Source organism: Oncorhynchus mykiss, chromosome 30 (genome assembly GCF_057628025.1).
Source record: "Oncorhynchus mykiss isolate SJ-2025 chromosome 30, ASM5762802v1, whole genome shotgun sequence".
NCBI lineage: Eukaryota > Metazoa > Chordata > Actinopteri > Salmoniformes > Salmonidae > Oncorhynchus > Oncorhynchus mykiss.
Window position 1 is genome coordinate 30,692,708 of NC_143051.1, and position 20,996 is coordinate 30,713,703.

Sequence of the window (20,996 nt, forward strand, 5' to 3'; positions counted from 1 at the left end):
TTCCCATGCACAAGGACATCAGAGGGAGAGACGGAAGGATTACGACAGGCATCTAAAAATACCGGTGTTCACACAAGACACATTTCTCCCCTGGGGGGGGGGTTGTTTGTACTTCAAGGTGAGCGTGTTAGAGGAGAAGTATGTAGCTAGGGCTAGCATGTAGCATATTAGCATGTAGCATGATGTTTCATAGGCTGAAGTTAGATGACAAGATAAGAAGCAACATGGGCAATTTCGTTCTTTGGAGTCAACTCAAACCTTGTTCCTTGGGGCGTTAAGCAATATCACAGCGGTAGTGGACACATTCACAGTTCCAGAACATTCTGAGGTGATTTCAGAGTTGGATACTGTACATGGGACTGAATGACTAATAGATATCAGAAGGGCCTTTATTCGCCTAGTGAATTTACACGTGCCCGGAATTAGCCATACCCTCGAACATCAGCCACTTCCTGACAAAGCCATTGGTCCTATTTTTTAACCATAGTCCACACAATATGCTGTCTAACTCAGCAGGGTTTCACTTCTGTTCAGCATACATTTTCTTGAAGAGGCCACAAAAATGAATTATATCCTCATATTCCTCTCATGGGACTCTCCTGGAAATGAGACAATGGTGTAAGTAGTCCCACATCTCAAGAGGGCCTTATAAGCGCTTTGTAAAACTGTGTTCAATTAACAAGAACCTCTTGTTATTTAGCACTTGTTTGTACCAACCACACATTTTTTGAGTTTTGGCTTCTATGAATTCATGAGTGGTTTTGAAACAAACCCAGGCTATAGCCTACTGCCCTCCCTACGTTGGGATCAGAAGCATAAGGGAAAGCATCTCTATTCCAATCTCATTCCATGTATTGTACAGTATTGCAGCTTCACTAGATGCTAAGTGCATTGATTACAATTAATACTCAGCTGGAGGGAAATCCTGCATACACAAGGGGTCACCAGGATCAATGTGGAGGTAAATTGTACTATAACAAAATGACAAAAAGGAAACCAGGTAAATTCGTGCAGACCATAGTACCCCTGCCTCAGTCAGAACCCACCTGTGTCCTTTAGTACATATGTGTCTGTGCCACCCACTTTCATATTCACAAGTTCACATGCTGGAGCAGCTGTTAGCACACTTTCTGTTCAGACTGAACCAGGTTTTCGTCTAGGATTTTGCCTGTCCTGTTTTATCCTAAAAAAAAACTAACTCAGTAGTCCTTGCCGATGACAAGCATTCCCATAACATGATGCAGCCACCACCATGCTTGAATATATGAAGAGTGGTACTCAGACGTGTTTGCCCTAAACATAACGCTTTCTATTCAGGACATCAAGTTAATATCGTTGCAGTTTTACTTTTGTGCCTTGTTGCAAACACGATGCATGTTTTGGAATATTTTTCTTATTTTCAAGGTAATTTAGGTTAGTATTGTGGAGTAACTTCAATGTTGAAGCATCCTCAGTTTTTTCCTATCACTGATTTAATGTCACCACTGGCCTCATGGTGAAATCCCTGTATTGATACACCATCCAAAGAGTAATTCAATAACTTCACCATGCTCAAAAAAGGTTATTCAATGTCTGCTTTTTAAATGTTTTACCCATCTACCAATAGGTGCCCTTCTTTGCAAGGCATTGGAAAACCTCTCTGGCTTTATGGTTGAATCGGTGTTGCCATCTTCCTTTTAAATAGGGAGCTAATTTGTTTTCAGCACTTTTATTTCCAAAACTTGGTTTCTCATTGCTCGCTCTTGTCCCTCTGTAGCAGACATACGGTAAGCAAAATATGTTTGGAAGATCAAATCGCATTTCGGCACCAAATGATCGTGATAATATCGTATTGTGAGGTCCCTGGCAATTCCCAGCCCTACATTAGCAGAGAGCCCACTCTGGAAATGTATTTGTTCCAAACAACGTCTTAAAAGTTAACTAAATCAAAAATGGTAGTTTTGAGTTATGAATATTTATGTTGAATAAATTAATGTGAACATGTTTATTTCAGAATCAAGACATACTCCATATTTCAGAGCACACTAAAGGAGTATAATGACACCCAAGATGTTGTCTGGATCTTAGATCAGGGTCTTACAGGAACAATGTATAGGTCGAAAAAGGGCCTAAAATGGCCACTTTCATCATGATAAATAAAAATGTGTGATACAAATGTAAAAAGCATGTCAAACATTCTTCCTCCTAATGAAGTTTCCATGTTAGAATTGCCAGAACAATCTTGAGATACCTAAACATATTTGAGCTTGGAATCGCACAATCCGGCTCGCAAACGATTGCCATTTCAAGAGTTCATGCAAAAGTTCCATGAGTAAGCAATAAAGGCACATAGCCTTAAGTTGTAAATGCAGGGCAAAATACATTCATGTGAACACAACAAATTAACGGTGAATTAAACATGACCTAATTCGCCCAAACCGCATATCAGAAATGACAAAGCCACCAAAGCTCTCCATTCCAATAGCACGACTGAAAACAAACGTAAATCGTATGTTTATATGATGGCAAGTACCATTTAAGACCGTGTTAGAGCAGGGCTTTGCCTATGTTGACTGACGTCACTGGCCATGACAGGAACATGAACTCCAAGACCACCCAAGGGTTCCTTCCCTGTGATCATTTCCATTATCAAACAACATTATATATGCGTCAAGAGTGCTTAATCTGGATAGAACCCTATGGCACAATGAAACTGCATGCAAGTGACTGTCTATATTTGGCAAGAAAATAGTACATAAAAAGCTAATCACCATATTCATGGTAATCCAGGACATTACGACTTGCTTTATACCCCCTCCTGAAAATGAGATCAGTCCTTGATTCCAATGTCTTTTCACTCACTATTCCAGATTTGTAATATTTTCTTCCAGGAAAGAAATGAATGAATTTAGCCTCTTGGAACTTGCCCCTTTCTCTACAGAACAATTGTAAACAGCAGCTGGAGAGGTCAGTGATTACATTGTGGATGTGCCAAACCACAACAGTCTACCATAGGAGAAAATCCAAATAATATGTTTTTATTTTAAAGAGTTATCTACAAAAGTTTGGAACCCAAATTCCCCCACACTGAAAAATTCTCTATCCAATTGTCCAAAATCAAGACCGTGCCAAATTGTAGCTGGTTGAGAGAAAATAAATGATATGCCTGCGCTATAGGTAGGGTTGCACATTTTGGGGACTATTCAGAGGGGGAAACTTCCAATCAAATCTTCTAATATATATATATATATATATATATATATATATATATATATATATATATATATATATATTTATGTAGTTACAAATTTAACATTAAATTAGTTCACTCTTCACATGGGATGATTTCACTGACCAACAAAAGGAAATATTGAATTATCCATCGCATCTCCCCAAAACTTTATCAACATACATCTGTAAAATGATAGTCTAGAAACTAAAGTTTTAGTTGTCTTCTCTCAGGCTTCCATGTCTTCTCCCTGGACCTCCTCAATGTCCACCTCTTGAACATCAGACTCTGAAGCATCATCTTTACTGTCACTTTCCAACCTTGAGGATGGCTCATTGTCAGGTTCAAAAAGTCTCAAATTTGCCCGGATGGCCATCAATTTTTCAACCCTTGTATTGGTCAGCCTGTTGCATACTTTGGTGTGTGTGTTCCCAAACAAGGACCAGTTGCGCTCTGAGGCGGCTGATGTTGGTGGGATTTGGAGGATGATGGAGGCAACAGGGGAAAGAGACTCTGATCCACAAAGTCCCTTCCACCAGGTGGCTGATGAGATATGTTGGCAAGACTGCCATATTGCATCTCCATCTCCATCCCAAAGCCCTTGCTTGGAAGTGTACTTCGCCAGACTGCCAAGAACCTTGCCCTCATCCAAGCCAAGGTGGCGAGACACGGTAGTGATGACACCATAGGCCTTGTTGATCTGACAGGATGCGATTGCAAGCATACCAGGGTACAACATGTACTCTGAGGCGTGTATGGGCTTTAGGCAGCCGCCTTCAAGTTTTTTAATGTATTTCAGAACTGCAGTTTCCTCTGCTTGGAGCAACAGTGAAGTGGGCAGGGCAGTATAGATTTCTTCTCTTACATCTGCAAGCATAGTGAACATCAGACACAATGGCAGTCTCCCTCAATCCATGCAATGGCTATTGCTATAGGTTTCAGGAGTTTCAGGCTGCTTACCACTCTCTCCCAAAATACATCATCCAGGAGGATCCTCTTGATGGGGCTGTCCATATCGGCAGACTGATATGGCCATTTCTTGGAGAGACTCCTTCCCTTCCAGGAGACTGTCATACATGATGACAACACTACTCCAACGGGTGTTGCTGGACAGCTTCAATGTGGTGCTCTATTTCTTCTCACTTTGCTTGGTGAGGTAGATTGCAGCTATAACTTGATGACCCTTCACATACCTAAACATTTCCTTGGCTCTCTTGTAGAGTGTATCCCTTGTTTTCAGTGCCACGACGTCCTTCAGGAGCAGATTCAATGCATGAGCAGCACAGCCAGTGGGTGTGATGTGAGGGTAGGACTCCTCCACTTTAGACCAAGCAGCCTTCATGTTCGCAGCATTGTCTATCACCAGTGCAAATACAGTCTGTGGTCCAAGGTCATTGATGACTGCCTTCAGCTCATCTGCAATGTAGAGACCGGTGTCTGTGCTCTTGTAGAATACTGGTTGAGGGGTGGAGATGATGTAGTTAATTATTCCTTGCCCACGAACATTCGACCACCCATCAGAGATGATTGCAATACAGTCTGCTTTCTCTATAATTTGCTTGACCTTCACTTGAACTCTGCATCTAGCAAATGAGTAGATACAGCATATCTGGATGGTGGGGTGTATGCTGGGCGAAGAACATTCAGAAATCTCTTCCAATACACATTGCATGTGAGCATCAGAGTTGAACCAGTTGCATACACAGCTCATGCAAGACAATCAGCATTTCTTTGACTACTTTCCTCCATTGAGTCAAAAAACATCTGACCTCAAATAGAAGTTGAGGGACTTTTGTCAGGGGTTGTTTGTTGTGAGCGCTGAGGGAACTTTATGCACTTGGCCAGATTATTCTGCATCTTTGTTGCATTCTTCACATATATATACAGCTTTTCCTTCTACATTAGCTGCAGTGAAATGTCTCCGCACATAAGATTTTGCCCATGGCATTTTCCTGTAAAGATTAGGGGGACAAAATGGTTAAATAAAAACCGAATACAATTCCATGCACAGATAAATAGTTAAGCAGTTAGATTAAACAACTCCTTAGTAAGATACATGTTTTAAAATGAACACTCCTCACTTAGGATCAAGCAAGCTAAAAACCCACATGGCAGCAAAAACTAACTAGCATAAATGTTTCCAAGTTAGAAATGATTTTAACACACTTTGCTGTAGGCTACTATTCACTAGTTAACAAAAAAATTGTGTCGTATGAAATATATTCACCCACCCAGTATTGTCATCAAAACTTACCAGGGAGTATGTAGTCCTTGGCTCAGACAGTGTAGTAGTGTGGGCTCAATAGGATCTCATTACTGTGCAAGATCTTGAGAATCAGCAGTACATGTGATGGAAGAATGCACTGTGCATGCAGAGGGTTGGGGATAAAAAAAGTTAACCAACCATATTAACCAAAATATGCCACAAGACCTAGAATTGTCTTGTGTATTCCACCAAAAAACTAACTTTTTTGATGTAAGCTTATAGAGCTTATAATTTCCCAAAATTCCCAGGCTTAACTTCCCATGGAAAATTCCCAGAAATGTTTCAACCCTAGCTATAGGACTGCTTTAAAAAAAACATTTTAAAAAAAAATTTGTCCACTAATACAGAACTAGTTAGTTCCAGTGTAAATTGTGAAAAAAATAAATAAATAAATCTCCCCCCAACCACTTTTTGCAGCACCGTCAGCACCCAGACTCTCCCGCAGTGAACGGCAACCTAACAATTTCTTGACATTGCTGACACATTTGATTAGCCATAGAATGAACTACAATAAGGATTGTGGCCAGCCCTGTTCTCCCCGTGCGGCACTCGGCATGGCTACCCCCTCTCATTACTGTAATTGACATGTCCATCCTCCCTCTTCCTCCCCCCGAAGGCGCTGATGGCTCAATTAGGAGCTGGCTGGAGGACTGATTAGATGCCAAGATAATGAGGCTGTCGCTCGACTCACACCGAGCCAGAGCAGAACCAGCTCACTCTGTCAGTGACATTATAGGAACCCCAAAGAGCTAAAGGAGAGATGTAGCTTTCAACTAAAGCCCAGACTCAGACACTTTGGACAGGCTCAGGCAGGCTGGTCTGAAATAGACTGGCCGAGTTGCTGAGACCTTACAGAGACCGCCTCATTATCTGTCGAGGGCAGACCTTCCGTCACCTTGGTTCAATCGACCTGCCTGGATGTCTCCTTGAAACGTCAACTGGGTGCTTTCGCACCCTGTGAAAATGTCCTCTGATTAAGAGAGAGTGCGCAATCAAGCCAGGCTAGGCATCTGTCGGTTTTGGAGTGGTGTACAGTAATTAGTGGCAGTGACCTTTTAGCAGATTACACATTGGTCAATGAAATGTGGGCAAAGTCCTAGACTGAAGGCCAGGGCCATCATGCCTTGAAAATGAGGAAGGGGGGGGGGGGGGGGGGGTTACTCATCGGTTATCTGACTCCAGCTAATGGAGGAGGGATTCCTCAATGTTTCACAACAGAGGATAGGTTGAGTAAATCTCAGTTCTGTCATTTTTTCTTGAGTCTCGATTCAGTGGTTTGCAAAGAATTTGCTGGGTTCCATGCAGAGAGCTGCACAGAGGCCTGATGGTTACTATTCTTAGATACCGTTAACCCCTTCTTGATCACTCAGACTTATCCCACCTAGGCCTGTTGGCTTTTCCTCTGTAACCTCTCCTCATATTAATTTCATTATGGCCCTCTTGAAATCTCTGAATTTTCCTTGTCACCTCCCTCTCCTTTGACCTTTTCTATTGATGGAGATGATCTCCTCATGCGGCAGACATCCCACTCCAGAGCTACATGGAGTCTCTTTACAATTAATCACCATTTGAGTCCGGTCACATTGGCTTTACATTGCAAACTCTTGCTGAGGAAAGAGCGTTCACAGGTCCTGTCAAACTGACACGTTGCAGCCAGGTTTACTGCTACTAAGAGCAGTCAGGTCTAACACAAGCTGAACATGGCAAACCGTGACAGGTGTGAGTTCCTGGTGTGTCAACGAGTGACCAGAAGAGTGCATGGTGAACAGTGTTACACAGGGATTTGTCTAACATTGAAATCCATGGGCGGGTCCAAACAGTGCACATTTTATAACTTTTTCGGGATGGAAAAACCTTGAGTGTAAACGACTAAACCAGATATAAAGTAAGTAGAAAAGATAATGACCCTATATAATTTTTTTTATAACAAACTAGCAAATCACCCAAATAAAAGCTACAGTCATGGAAAATGTTTAATGTATTTAACAGTGTGTTCTGTTATGTTTGAACAAAAGAACAATCAGCCATGGCAAAATGCATAGAAATGCAGCAAAATATTATATACTGCAAAATGTCCTCTCAGCTCCATGGTAGAATATGTAGAATCACAGGAAGTGCTTTAAAAAAAACGGCAAAATGTGTAGAATCTACCTTCTTAACGATACAAGAACTAACAAAGTTGAGAGGTGTAGCATCCGTTGTTCCCAGCAGCTTTCCCCAAAATACTCATCTTCTTCCTGATGCATAAAGACAAATATCCTCAAAGCCCCTGTACCTCCAGTTCAACCAGACAAATTAAAGAAGAGGAACTGTTTTACTACTGTGGCCAACTTTAAAATGCAAACAAGCCAGGCCAGCCAGCCTTTTATCTCAAATCAGTAGTGTAACTTGTGGGAGCTACTGTTCCTGCTCCTGTTGTATATGTGGTGAACAGAAATACAAATGTTTCCAGAGGAAATCAACATTTTGACCAACATGATTAAAATATATATATAATATTTTTAGAATTGTTGCAGAGTAGTTCATATAAGATAAATCAGGCGATTGAAATTGATTCATTCAGCTCTCATCTATGGATTTCACATGCCTGGGAATAAAGATACATTTTTTTGGTCACAGATATTATTATTATTATTTTTTTTTTTAAGGTAGGGGCGTGGATCAGAAAACCTGCCAGTATCTGGTGTGACCACCATTTGCCTCATGCAGCGTGACATCTCCTTTGCATAGAGTTGATCAGGCTGTTGATTGTGGCATGTTGTCCTACTCCTCTTCAATGTCTGTGCGAAGTTGCTGGATATTAGCGGAAACTGGAACACGGCGTCATACTCGTTGATCCAGAGCATCCTAAACATGCTCAATGGGTAACATGTCTGGAGAGTATGCAGGCCATGAATGAACTGGAACATTTTCAGGAATTGTCTACAGATCCTTGCGACATCGGGCCGTGCATTATCATGCTGAAACATGCGGTGAATAAATGGCACAATAATGGGCCTCAGGATCTCGTCACGATATCTTGGTGCATTCAAATTGCCATTGATAAAATGCATGTGTGTTAGTTGTCCATAGCTTATGGTTGCCCATACCATAACCCCACCATGGGGCACTCTTCACAACGTTGACAGCAGCAAACTGCTCGCCCACACAACACCATATGCGCTGCCTGCCATCTGCCCAGTACAGTTGAAACTGGGATTCATCCATGAAGAGCACACTTCTCCAGCATGCCAGTGGTGAGCCTTTGACCACTGAAGTCAGTTACAACACCGAACTGCAGTCAGGTCAAGACCCTGTTGAGGATGACGAGCAGATGAGCTTCCCTGAGATGGTTTCTGACCGTTTGTGCAGAATTTCTTTGATTGGGTTTGCACACAGTTTCATCAGCTGTCCAGGTGGCTCATCTCAGACGATCCTGCAGGTGAAGAAGCCATATTTGGAGGTCATGGGCTGGCATGGTTACACGTGGTCTGCAGTTGTGAGGCCGGTTGAACGTACTGCCAATTTCTCTAAAACAACGTTGGAGGCGGCTTATGGTAGAGAAATGAACATTAAATTCTCTGGCTAAAGCTCTGGTAGACATTCCTGCAGTCAGCATGCACACTCCCTCAAAACTTGAGACATCAGTGGCATTGTGCTGTGTGACAAAACTGCACATTTTAGAGTGGCCTTTAATTATCCCCAGTACAAGGTGCACCTTTGTAAACAGCATGATCATTAATCAGCTTCTTGATATGCCACATCTGTCAAGTGGATTGATTATCTTGGCAAAGGAGAAATGCTCACTAACAGGGATATAAACAAATTTCAGAGAAATAAACTTCTTTTTTTTCAGCTCATGAAACATGGGACCAACACTTTACATGTTGCGTTTATATTTTTGTTAAGTATAATTGACTAGTGAAATGGCTGTCTGTGACAGTATGTTCTCTAATAGGCTTGGGCGGTATACCTTACATCAGGGTATTTGGAAATAGCCACGGGATGGTTTTACAATACCATAACTACTACTTTTCATGTTTTTCTATACATTTTAATATTTGCAGCTACTTTTTAAGTAAGCATAAATCCCAGTCAACTTGTTCAATGCGTTTGTAAATGGCACAACAGGAGAAACCGGAAGGTGATTTCAGCTGTACATTGACAGGGGTTGCGTTTTATATTGAAAGTCAGTGATTTTTTGCTTCAATAGAGTGATAAGGGACGTGCAACTCTAATTTTCCTACACAGAAAATACATTAGTGCAACACATTTGGCAGAAAATAGCTTGTTTTCATCAGATGACAGAAGTCCAGCGCTATTTGGCTGGCAGCCACACAAGGGAGCTTACAATGAAAAATAAAGGTATTTTTTGCAAAAACGATGCATGGCCAACAAATGTCTAATGTTTAGGCCCATCATAGAAAGAATGTAGCCAGCTACATTTCCTAATGTTTTGCTTTAAGTTCATCTTGAATTTTTACCAATAGATACCCATCCGTCAGAGTAGTGTCTGCTGAACACCCGTTCGTGAATCCTCAGAGTTTAGAAGAGCAACTGAAGCACACACTTAATCTTATGCCAAGCAGAAATGTCAATAAGAAGCATTTTACATCTGCGTTTACAAAAAACAGCAAGAATATTTTTTTCCTGCGTGAAAAATTTAGCATAAGCATTAACACTGGGCATGGGCGATATACCATACATTGCATTCAGGAAGTATTAAGACCCCTTGACTTATTCTACATTGTTAGTCTTATTCTAAATATACAAATTCAGTCTACACACACACACACACACACACAACCCTATAATGACCAAGTGAAAACAAGTTATACATTTTTGTAAATGTATTAAAAATAAAAACAGAAATACCTTATTTACATAAGTATTCAGACCCTTTGCTATGATACTCAATTGAGCTCAGGTGCATCCGGTTTCCATTGATCATCCTTGATATGGTTCTACAACTTGGAGTCCACCTGTGGTAAATTAAATTGATTGGACATGATTTGGAGAGGCACACACCTGTCTATATAAAAAGGTACCACAGTTGACAGTGGATGTCGGAGCAAAAACCAAGCCATGAGGTCAAAAGAACTGTCCGTAGAGCGCCAAGACAGGATTGTGTTGAGGCACATATCTGGGGAAGGGTACGAAAACATGTCTGCAGCATTGAAGGTCTCCAGAAACACAGTGGCCTCCATCATTCTTAAAATAAAGACATTTGAAACCAACAAGACTCTTCCTAAAGCTGGCCACCCGTCCAAACTAAGCAATCGGGGGAGAAGGGCCTTGGTCAGGGATTTGACCAAGAACCTGATGGTCACTGACAGAGCTCCAGAGTTCCTCTGTGGAGATGGGAGAACCTTCCAGAAGGACAACCATCTCTGCAGCACTCCACCGATCAGGCCTTTATGGTATAGTCGCCAGATGGAAGCCACTCCTCAGTAAAAGGCACAACAGCCAGCTTGGAGTTTGCCAAAATAAACCTAAAGGACTCTGACTATGAGAAAAAAATATTCTCTGGTCTGATGAAACTAAGATTGAACTCTTTGGCCTGAATGCCAAGTCTGGAAGAAACCTGGCACCATCCCTACGATGAAGCATGGTGGTGACAGCATCATGCTGTGGGGATGTTTTTCCAGTATCAGGGACTGGGAGACTAGTCAGGATCGAGGGAAGGATGAATGGAGAAAAGAACAGAGAGATCCTTGATGAAAACCTTCTCCAGAGCGCTCAGGACCTCAGACTAGGGCGAAGGTTCACCTTCCAACAGGACAATGACCCTAAGCACACAACCAACGCAGGAGAGGCTTCGGAACAAGTCTCAATGTCCTCGAGTGGCCCAGCTAGAGCTCAGACTTAAACCTGATCGAACATCTCTGGAAAACCTGAAAATAACTGTACAGCAACGTTTCCCATCCAATCTGGCAGAGCTTGAGGATCTGCATAGAAGAATGCAAGAAACTAACCAAATACAGATGTGACAAGCTTGTAGTGTCATACCCAAGAAGACTCAAGGCTGTAATTGCTGCCAAAGGTGCTTAAACATAGAACTGAGGAAAAGGTCTGAATAATTATGTAAATGTGATTTGTTTTTACAAAATTTGCTAAAGTTTCTAAACTATTTTTGCTTTGTCATTATGGTGTATTGTGTGTAGATTGAGGGGGGGGGGGAAACAATTTATTAATTTTAGAATAATCCTGTAACGTAACAAAATGTGGAAAAAGTCCAGGGTTCTGAATACTTTCCGAATGCACTGTATATACCATATACTGGGGTATTTGGAAAAAGCAATGGGATGGATTCTCAATACCGTTGAACTATTTCTTTGTAGATTTTTTTCAAAAGTAACTACAAAAAGAAAAATTGTATAAGTAAATACCTGCAGTCAACTTGTGCAATACGTTAGGAGATAAAGAACACTGCGTTATTCATTTCACCCGGTCACAATTTTTCATTATCAAGCTTACCAGTAGTCCTCAGTCACGCAGTGTTCGTTTACAAGCACACAACGACGAGAGACCGGAGCCTTGTGAGTCACCCACTGTTGTGAAGCATGCGCCAGGTGATCTAATTACAGTATGGAATTCACAGCTAAATGTTTGCCAGCTAGATATCTTATAACTCCTAAGTTAATTGTATAAAATGTGCTAAATGCTCTGCAGTCTCGTCTGATCTCAACAGCTAAGCAGGGTCAGTTGGGTTTGAAAACCACGCCCCTTGTGTGCAGTGATAGTATTACTGAATATCTCAGTATGCCAGTCTGGATACCACCCAGGCCTAGTTAAGAAGACCCCTAACTTAATTTGCTAAGTGGCTGAATTAATAAGGTGATAACGCATCATATTGTGTTAGCTTTTTGTCGTTTTTTGTTCATTTACACAATGTCTCTCGTTCACATTTGCTTGTAAATGTCCAAACTCACCAAAAATGACATTCAATAGTTCCTACCTGTTTAACTTCATGAGCTGAATTGCCCGTCTTTGCAATTTGTTTATTTTCCTTTGGGCTCATTAGCATATTTAGCTAGCAAACGACATGGAAGTTCTCTATTACTTGTGCAATTTTTGGGGGGGCATTCTGGTACACCCAATAGGCTTTTTTTGCGGGTTATTTGGCACCCCTTTGTGTACTAAGCCGGTAATACCGTAAATACTGGGATGAGAGAAGTACAGTAGGAGTGCCAGGGCATTCATACTTCTTGTGCATCGCCGAGCAGCGCAGAACTGTTGTGAAGGAAATTGTCAAGTAAGTAAGTTTGTGTTTATACAGGAACGCCCACCCTCGCCTACCGTCAACAAATCATGTCAATGCAGAGCTATACGGAGCCCTCAGAATTTTTACAAAATTTGAGAGGCGTGCAGCAAGGAGATCCAATTGGCCACTGCAACCCCCTGGAGGTTCCACAATTGTATCACACCATCCTTCCCGCGCCTCCGACCATATTTTTTGATCAAGCATAAATTGTCTCTTAGAATGGCTTGTGACAATGTGTTCAGAAGGTTGGAAGTTCATTGGTTTCTGATAACAGCTTGAATTTGTACTCCATTGTTTTATATATATAATATATATATATATATATAATATATATATATATATATATACTCGTATAACCCAAGTGATTGTAAGCCTTACAGTATGGCACAGTTTGTTACACAAAACATCACCCAGACTTAAACCAACCAAAAGTTGGTTTAAGTCTGGATGATGTTTTGTGTAACAAACTGTGCCATACTGTAAGTAAGGCTTACAATCACTTGGGTTATACGAGTACATTTTCAAACATTGATAAAATGACTATCTGAGTCTACATGATTGTGTCCTTCAGACTGGCCCCAAAGCACAAGGCTGTGTCTGGCCTACTTCTACCCGAGCAGCAGCATTAGAATCAGACTAAGAACCGGATCCCTTGGGACCCTCCACACAACATAGCTGCCAATGTCCAGGTCACATGACATTAAAATGATTAACGTTCCACTACGAATCTAATTCAAGGCCCGGAATCTAATATTAATGTCTGCTGATGCATCAAGAGGTTATGCATAAGCTAAAGGATAAGTACAGTATTTAGGTGGACTAACAGCTAGGGAATCCATACCCTCTGTTCTATGGCACTGCTCACTTGGCTACAGAGATCTGAGCAAATTGTCCACATGAGAAAACATCTGTTATATTTGAACAGTGGTCAAGACCTTCAAAATACTTTGAAAGACCATAAGAAGCTTCATACAATAGGTTTCCCATTCAAATGTAATAGGATTTATTTAAAGGTATGCTGTGTGAAGGTACACAAATCTAAATATGTAGGCCCCTATGTGCAAATGCAGCGTGATCTCCAAACCCCAGCATCACAGATTGGTGATTTGTTGTTTGTTTTAATAATCACATGCAAAGCCAGTACATCAAGGTGCAATAATTACATGAGAGAGAGAGATTTGAGAGGTATAATGATTTTAAAATGCAGAGAGAGATTTGAAGTATAGTGATTATAAAATGCAAATATTTTAAAAAAGGGTTGAAAGTTTTATCAGCGTGCTCTGACATCTGTGTTTTTGCCTTTGATAGCTAGCCTACCTGAGTATTTCGTCACTAACAGCTACATTGAAGATGAAAATCCAGGGGATATATATCGTCTACTGTGTGCAGCCTATTATTTTCAATTAAAAGTAATTGTCTAATAAAATTGTAATAGCAAGCCAGACTACTGTAGGCACAGACTGACAGACAGACAGGTCAAAAACGGACATACATTCTGATGGCGCTTTCAAGCCAACTGGGAACACCAGGGGGCGAGGTCAAATCATGACGTCAGTGATCTTCAGGTCGGAAAGTTAATGTTCTAGAAAGATGCCCGAGTTGTCAACCTGGAATTCCAAGTTGGAGCACCGTTCAAAACGATTTTCCCAGTCGGAGCTCGTTTTTCCCCGTTTTCATAAAAGCACTGAAGTCGGAGAACCCGAAGTTCCAAGTTATTTTGAACGTGGCAAGAGACTGACAGTCAGACAACAAATCCGCTGTGACAGCTCGCTCTAGCTCTATTGTTTTTGTTGTGGCCCTGTTGTCAACATGCGCGCACCTCCACCGTTATAAACCGAGAGCTTTCACGGTTCACACCATAATGGAGGGTTCATATGTCGTCTAGCGAAGGTGCTCTTTCAGGCCATTTCACAATCTCTGGCGAAGCCGACCGACAGCCATTAGTCTACCTTGCTTGCCAGCCTCAACTCTTACGAAAAAATACAACCCAACCAAGTGCCATGACTGCGACTACTGAGCTCACCAATTATATTAATACATTTTTTAAAACCATTTAGGGGTGAATAATGTTGTCAATACAAATCAGCCTATTAGGCTACCCTCTTGTCTAGAACGGTTTGATTAAAACAATACAAGCACTCTTGTTCTTACGAGGGAAAAAAACGAAAACGCAGGAAGCAAATGTATAATTCCACTTACCCTGAAATATTACATCCACAATCGTGTGAAAAGCTAGAGGATTGGTTTAAAATAGAGGTATAATGAAAAGACGATGCGCTATAATCATGATCGACGTCTCAATTTAAATAAATCCACTCTCCCCTTCTCCGTAAAATGTAACTATTCCGTTCAGCCAAACGATACAATGTACCTAGTGCATAACCTACGTCATTGACACCGTTCATGAGTGACTTGTAAGAAGCCAATAGAAAGCTGACACTCCAGCATCAAAGCCAATCACAGTATAAATTACTGTAAATAGGAAGGGCATGAAGGAGACGGGATGACGGCCATGTTCTACAAGGGTTTTTGTATCCCTCCGCTTCGGTATTTACCTTTTGCATGATTTTGCATGTGGGTAAAATGTCACTGTGTGTATAGTCGAATGGCCTACCTCCTCGTGTTCATGTAGAAGACCCGTTAGCTGTTTTACACATATGTGGTTTACAGTTAGGACATTTGTATACGTACAGAATGTTGGGAGAATCTCAATTGTATACTCAACATGTCCTCTCTCCTTCTCAAAACCCATTGGATGAGAAAGCCAGAGGTCCCGCCCCTCTGACCTTCTCCTCCAATGAATTTTGAAAAGGAGGCAGGAGAGAGGACTCAAGGAGTATGCAATTGAGAATCCCCCTAGTCTTTGAGTTGACAGCAAAAGAAAGTGGATATGTGGACACTGTAAGAAACAAAAAGCTCTGTGAAGTCTCCTCCATGATCAGAAGAGGGTGCCACTTCAACAGTATAGGCATGTGTAGGCCTATTATTTAGGCAGCAGGTAGTGTGTTCTAATTATCTTGATTAACCAATTGCTTTCACCTCCTAAATCGATTGTTATTGCACAGAACATAATTTCCAAAGACCTTGTGTAAAGGACGTCACAATGGTTGATTGCTTAGTGAGTAGCCTACCTTCCCCCTTATTGAACTCAGGACCTACAGTATGGGTGTGTTCAAGCGGGTCACTTTTGTCAAGTCATCACCACCTTTCAAAATGTGTTGCATTCTGGGGATAAAAATTGTCCGACTTGTGCGTACATGTCAACTGCATGAACTTTACAACAACCATGTGATCAAAGGTCATGAAGATTCTCAGTTGCATAATCCTTGAGTCCTCTCTCCTTGCCTCCTTCTTAAAACCCATTGGATGAGAAAGCCAGAGGTCCCGCCCCCCTTAAGAAGGAGGAGAGGAGCGAGGTCATGAGGAGTATGCAATTGGGAATCTCCCAACATTTCTGCAGTTGCTCTTCACAACCTTAATCCTGCAGTATTTCTCTGTCTCAAATGTGTCTTAGGCCTAACAACACCCATGCCAATATATTATCATTATCACTTATATAGAGCCTCTCACAATGTAGGTGATAGCTGCAGTAAGTAAATAGGCATTTTAACATCATAGATTTTGCTGGTGGTAATTTGTGGAAAAGACACAGGCTGGAATGTGCTTTTAACCAATCAGCATTCAGGATTAGACACACCGGTTGTATAATGTCTGCATTAGGGTGTTTTTGTTTGACCCATGCAAACTGGCCAAAGACATGACTGAAACAGGAACTAATTTGCCTGGATGTATGTGTACCGTGGATATACATATAGCCTACAAATAAGTGTGATATTTGTGGCTCTCTCACTGTTAATTGATTGTAGGCTCCAATGTACACACATGATTTCAGGGAGTGTATGATATGAGTGTTGGAGATGTTTATTTCGGCATTATAAAGAAAAAGTTTTACAAACATGGCAACTCTGCCATGTTGATTTTAGCCTTGCTGTTGAAAAAAACACATTTGTGTCCGACTTTCAGCTGTCGCAGATGCACCTCCCCCGACTTCACTCATGGACTTTCATCTACTACAGTCTGTTCCTTTAAAAGTTAAATTCACACACTATGGAGACTGACCGTACCGAGCATAGCGCAGTGTTGCAATGTTGTTTTCCGTCACAAAAGGGGCGGCTCCTTGTAATATTCGACATACTTTTGAAAAACCTGAAAATTGAGACGCGCAATGCAGGTAACGTTGTTGCTTGGTTCCCTGATCTAATCTATTGGCTATTCATCAAAGTAACCTATTTTGCATTGATAAACAACCAAATATTATCTGTGACTTTTCAAACAGTAAACCAAACAACAAGAATATACCAAAAAAGGTATTTTGTTTAAAAGTAATAACTGGTGATTCCAGGTTATTGTGAAATGGTAGAACCTTCTGTAGCCAACTAGCTATGTGCTTTTTTTCCTCCATGACCAAAACATGATGGTATTATATTTTTAGCTGATATAGGAATGATTTTTTCACATGGAGATGTGGGAAGCTAAAAAGGCTAGCTAGTTTGCTATGTTTTTAGCCAGGTTAAAGCCAGCATCCAAATTAGGCTGCCAGCTAGCTAATACTAGCAAGAGAAGGCAAAATTAAATTAAAAACTTTGCTATTGCCCCCTAAGTGAGCTCCAAAAATCCCACTTCACACACACATGCACATAGATCAACGGAGTGACACTTGTAGTAACCTTAAAGGCCAACACCCCCACTTTTCAACCTAATTTTCAATATCTCCAGTGTCAACATATCTGAAAACGGCACATTTCTAAGTTTAGTAGAATTTTTTTAAATTACGGTAAAAAAGTTATAGCCGACGACATCAAAAGTTAAAACATTTTAAAAACAGTGATTTTCAAACAATGAGCTTCACAATGACGTGGGGAGCAAGAAAATACCCTCCCTTGGGCTAGAAACTTGTTGCAGGTTTTGAAAATCACTGTTTTTTAATCCTACCCTATGATGCCACACAAGCTTTCTTCTTATATTTTTAACCACAGATCATAGAAACACTCTGTTTTCACATATGTAGACACCAGTGGTGGCTGGTGGGAAGAGCTATAGGAGGATGGGCTCATTGTGATGGCTGGAATGGAATATATGGAATGGTGTCAAACATCTGGAAACCACATTGACGCTGTTCCAGCCATTACAATGAGCCCGTCCTCCTATACCCCTCCCACCAGCCTCCTCTGGTAGACACTGGTTTGGTGCTGGAGATGATGAATATGGGGTTGAAAATTTGCGGAATTGTACCGGATGTCATGCATTTTAATGGGGACGTCCATAACAGAATGGAAAAGCAGCACCCCCTTGCAGTGGAAGACTCTGTTGGGAGACCAACACTGCATACTTTGACATTTTTTCAAACTTTGCATCATCTTCAGTCCAGCCAGAGTCCATCGAAGAACAGGAAGTTAACAAACCACAGAAGAAGTTGAAAATGTATGGTTTTCAGTGATGTCATTATGGGATAGCTAGCAACTTGTAAAAAATTACCCATTCCACACTTATGAAAAGTCATCTTAATTTTGGGAATGATCACAAAGTTTATCCAGAACTCAGATTGGAAGGTGTGGGATTACTTGAGAAATCTTGTTATAATAAATATTTTCGACAAATTCTTCATTCACAAAACCAACTTACACCGAGAGGAAAGTTTTTCTGGAACATGCTTATTTTAAGACCTTACAAATACTGTATACCAAACAAAGTTAAGGAAGTGCACTTCAACATTTTGCATAAGATATATCTATGTAATTCTATGATTTAGAAATTTGTGGCTATTGATGATATCTGCGTTTTCTGTGAAAAAAAAAGGTGAGAATCTGTCTCACTTGTTCTTTGAATGTAAATTTTTTGTCCGAATTCTGGGAAAACCTTACAAAGTACTTATTTACCATTATGAACCGTGCCTATAATTTGAACATAAAATATATAATATGTTACTATTGCAATGATAACATAACCACTGAAATGATTGTTAATTTTTTTATTCTTGTTGCCAAATACTTTATACACAAACAAAAATTCAAAATTCTATACCAAAATTACCAATTTTTCTGATTGAATTTAATGATCTTATTAATACACTAACCCTAGTGAATAACAAAAATAATAACATCTTCATGAATAAGATATTTTCAGAGTGAATAAAATTGCACTTAAATTGTTTCTTTTTTGTATTTTATTTTTATTTATATTTTTTGTATGTTTGAGTATTGTTAATACCTGTGTTTGGTTTGTTAGACATGTTTGATGTAGCAATGTAAGTTGATGTTTGTATTATGAATAAAATACATTTATTAAAAAATTATAATAATTACCCATTCCTATAAGTGAGAAAAATGTCAATAGTAAAGTTAACAATACACATTGCCTGTTAAGCTAATTATATTATATGACTGCTGCCTCCCGTTTAAGTTTATTGTGATGGTAATGACGTTTGTTTTTTATGCTAATTATTAGGTGGAGGTGACTAGCCAAAATGGTAACTTAAACCTAGCCAAGCTTTAGCTAGCTAGCCAGCCTGGTCTCATAGACTAGATATAACAGGGCACTCAATTACAATGATATGTTACATAAGATGGTTGGTTACTTAAGGCAAAAACACAAACAAATTTGCGAGTTCGAATCTCATCCTGATTTGTACAAATGGTAATTTGTAACATAGCATACGAAAAGGAGTCTCGCAGATTTACATACAGAATAATACAAAAAGCTCTGAGACTAGGTTGAGCTAGCCTGCTCTCTGCTCTGCAGTACAAGCTAGCTTCACTTCCTATAAAGTTAGAGAAACAAGTTGAGGAAAAAGTAACTAAACAAAACATGTTTTATTATCAGCTGAAACAATATATTTATTCTGTCTTGAATGAAAAGGTCATATTTTGCAATCTCCCAAAAGAAATAACATCTCTGATGAGAGACAGGGGCAATGGTCCAAAAACTTAAGACACACCCCCTCTGTTAAGGCTTCTAGGAGCAGTGGGTGGAGGAGTCAGGCGCAGAGAGCAGGTTTAGTTCTGAACGTGGATCTTTATTCCAAAGACAGTGAAAACGGACATGCCAAACTGAAGGGCGCATGAAATAACCAGTCCAAACAAACAGGACCAAAACTGTCTGGAAAAATCGAATCCACAAATAATCCAACACCATGAACAGAAAACAAGCCCGCACAATAGCCGGCGGGCCTAGTGCCCTTAAATAGCCCACAAACAAAACTAAACTCAAAACAGGTGTAACCAATCAGACCAAACTAACAGAAACAAAAAAGGGAATCGATGGCAGCTAGTAGGCCGGCGACGACCGCCGCCAGAACAGGAAAAAACACTTGCAGGACAAGGGGCGAGGGAGGAAGAAATTATTTTTAAATTAACCACCTTTCAAAAAAATATTTTAAAACACCTTTCACCGGAAATGTGTCACTCGTTCATCCCATGATGATTGTGTTTTCAGCCACCGGTAGCTTGTGGGTGCTTTATATGGTGCCCTACATTCAATTATAAGTGCATGTCTACTTATATTAAATATATCATTATTAATATATTTCTACTGTATGACAGCTAGCAAATTAATTAGCTAACTAACGTTAGCCTGCCTAGCTGGAAATTCTGAAGAAGGGAAATGTTTTATTTCCACAATTTCCAAAAGATAACCAAACAATAACATATTAACTTTTTACGTTGTAGCAAAATATCTTATTTGCATTCGTTTTTACTTACACTTGTATGTTGACTTCTCCATTGATGTTGTTTTTAAGTTTTTGTACATCCGCTACGAAAAGTCTGCAATCATCGCGAATTGAATTATGGGGTGTTTCAGGCCCCGGAGTGTACATAATTGTACACTCGAAAAAGCCGACTGAAAACGAGGGCAGAGGGGCTTAAACTGCAAACTTCCCTTGCTTGGTTAATTATTTGGACCGCCCTCCAAGATGGCGACAGGGATTCCCCCAAGGGCATAAGGCATGGGTAAGTGGATGAGGGTGTCTTTTAAGTGTTTGGACTAGAGGTCAACCGATTATGATTTTTCAACGCTGATACCGATTATTGGAGGACCAAAAAACCGATACCGATTAATTGGACAATTTTCTATTTATTTATTTGTAATAATGACAATTACAAATTACAACAATACTGAATGAACACTTATTTTAACTTAATACATAAATAAAAATCTATTTATCCTCAAATAAATAATGAAACATGTTCAATTTGGTTTAATTAATGCAAAAACAAAGTGTT

The 20,996-nt window shown here is 40.3% G+C and overlaps 1 protein-coding gene across 11 annotated transcripts in view; it reads right to left on the reverse strand.

The window, feature by feature from the left end:
* Nucleotides 1-15,113, reverse strand: part of LOC110488259 (myocyte-specific enhancer factor 2D homolog) — a 32,364-nt gene extending 17,251 nt beyond the window's left edge. For 9 of the 11 annotated variants that reach the window (XM_036971784.2, XM_090228366.1, XM_036971780.2 and 6 more), the window contains exon 1: nucleotides 14,917-15,113. The gene's annotated coding sequence lies outside the window, so the exon portion shown is untranslated. Of the gene's footprint in view, nucleotides 1-5,462; nucleotides 5,572-14,916 lie in introns of those variants that run through there. The other 2 variants (XM_090228367.1, XM_090228364.1) reach the window with 1 other exon arrangement.
* Between the last annotated feature and the right edge of the window lie 5,883 nt (nucleotides 15,114-20,996).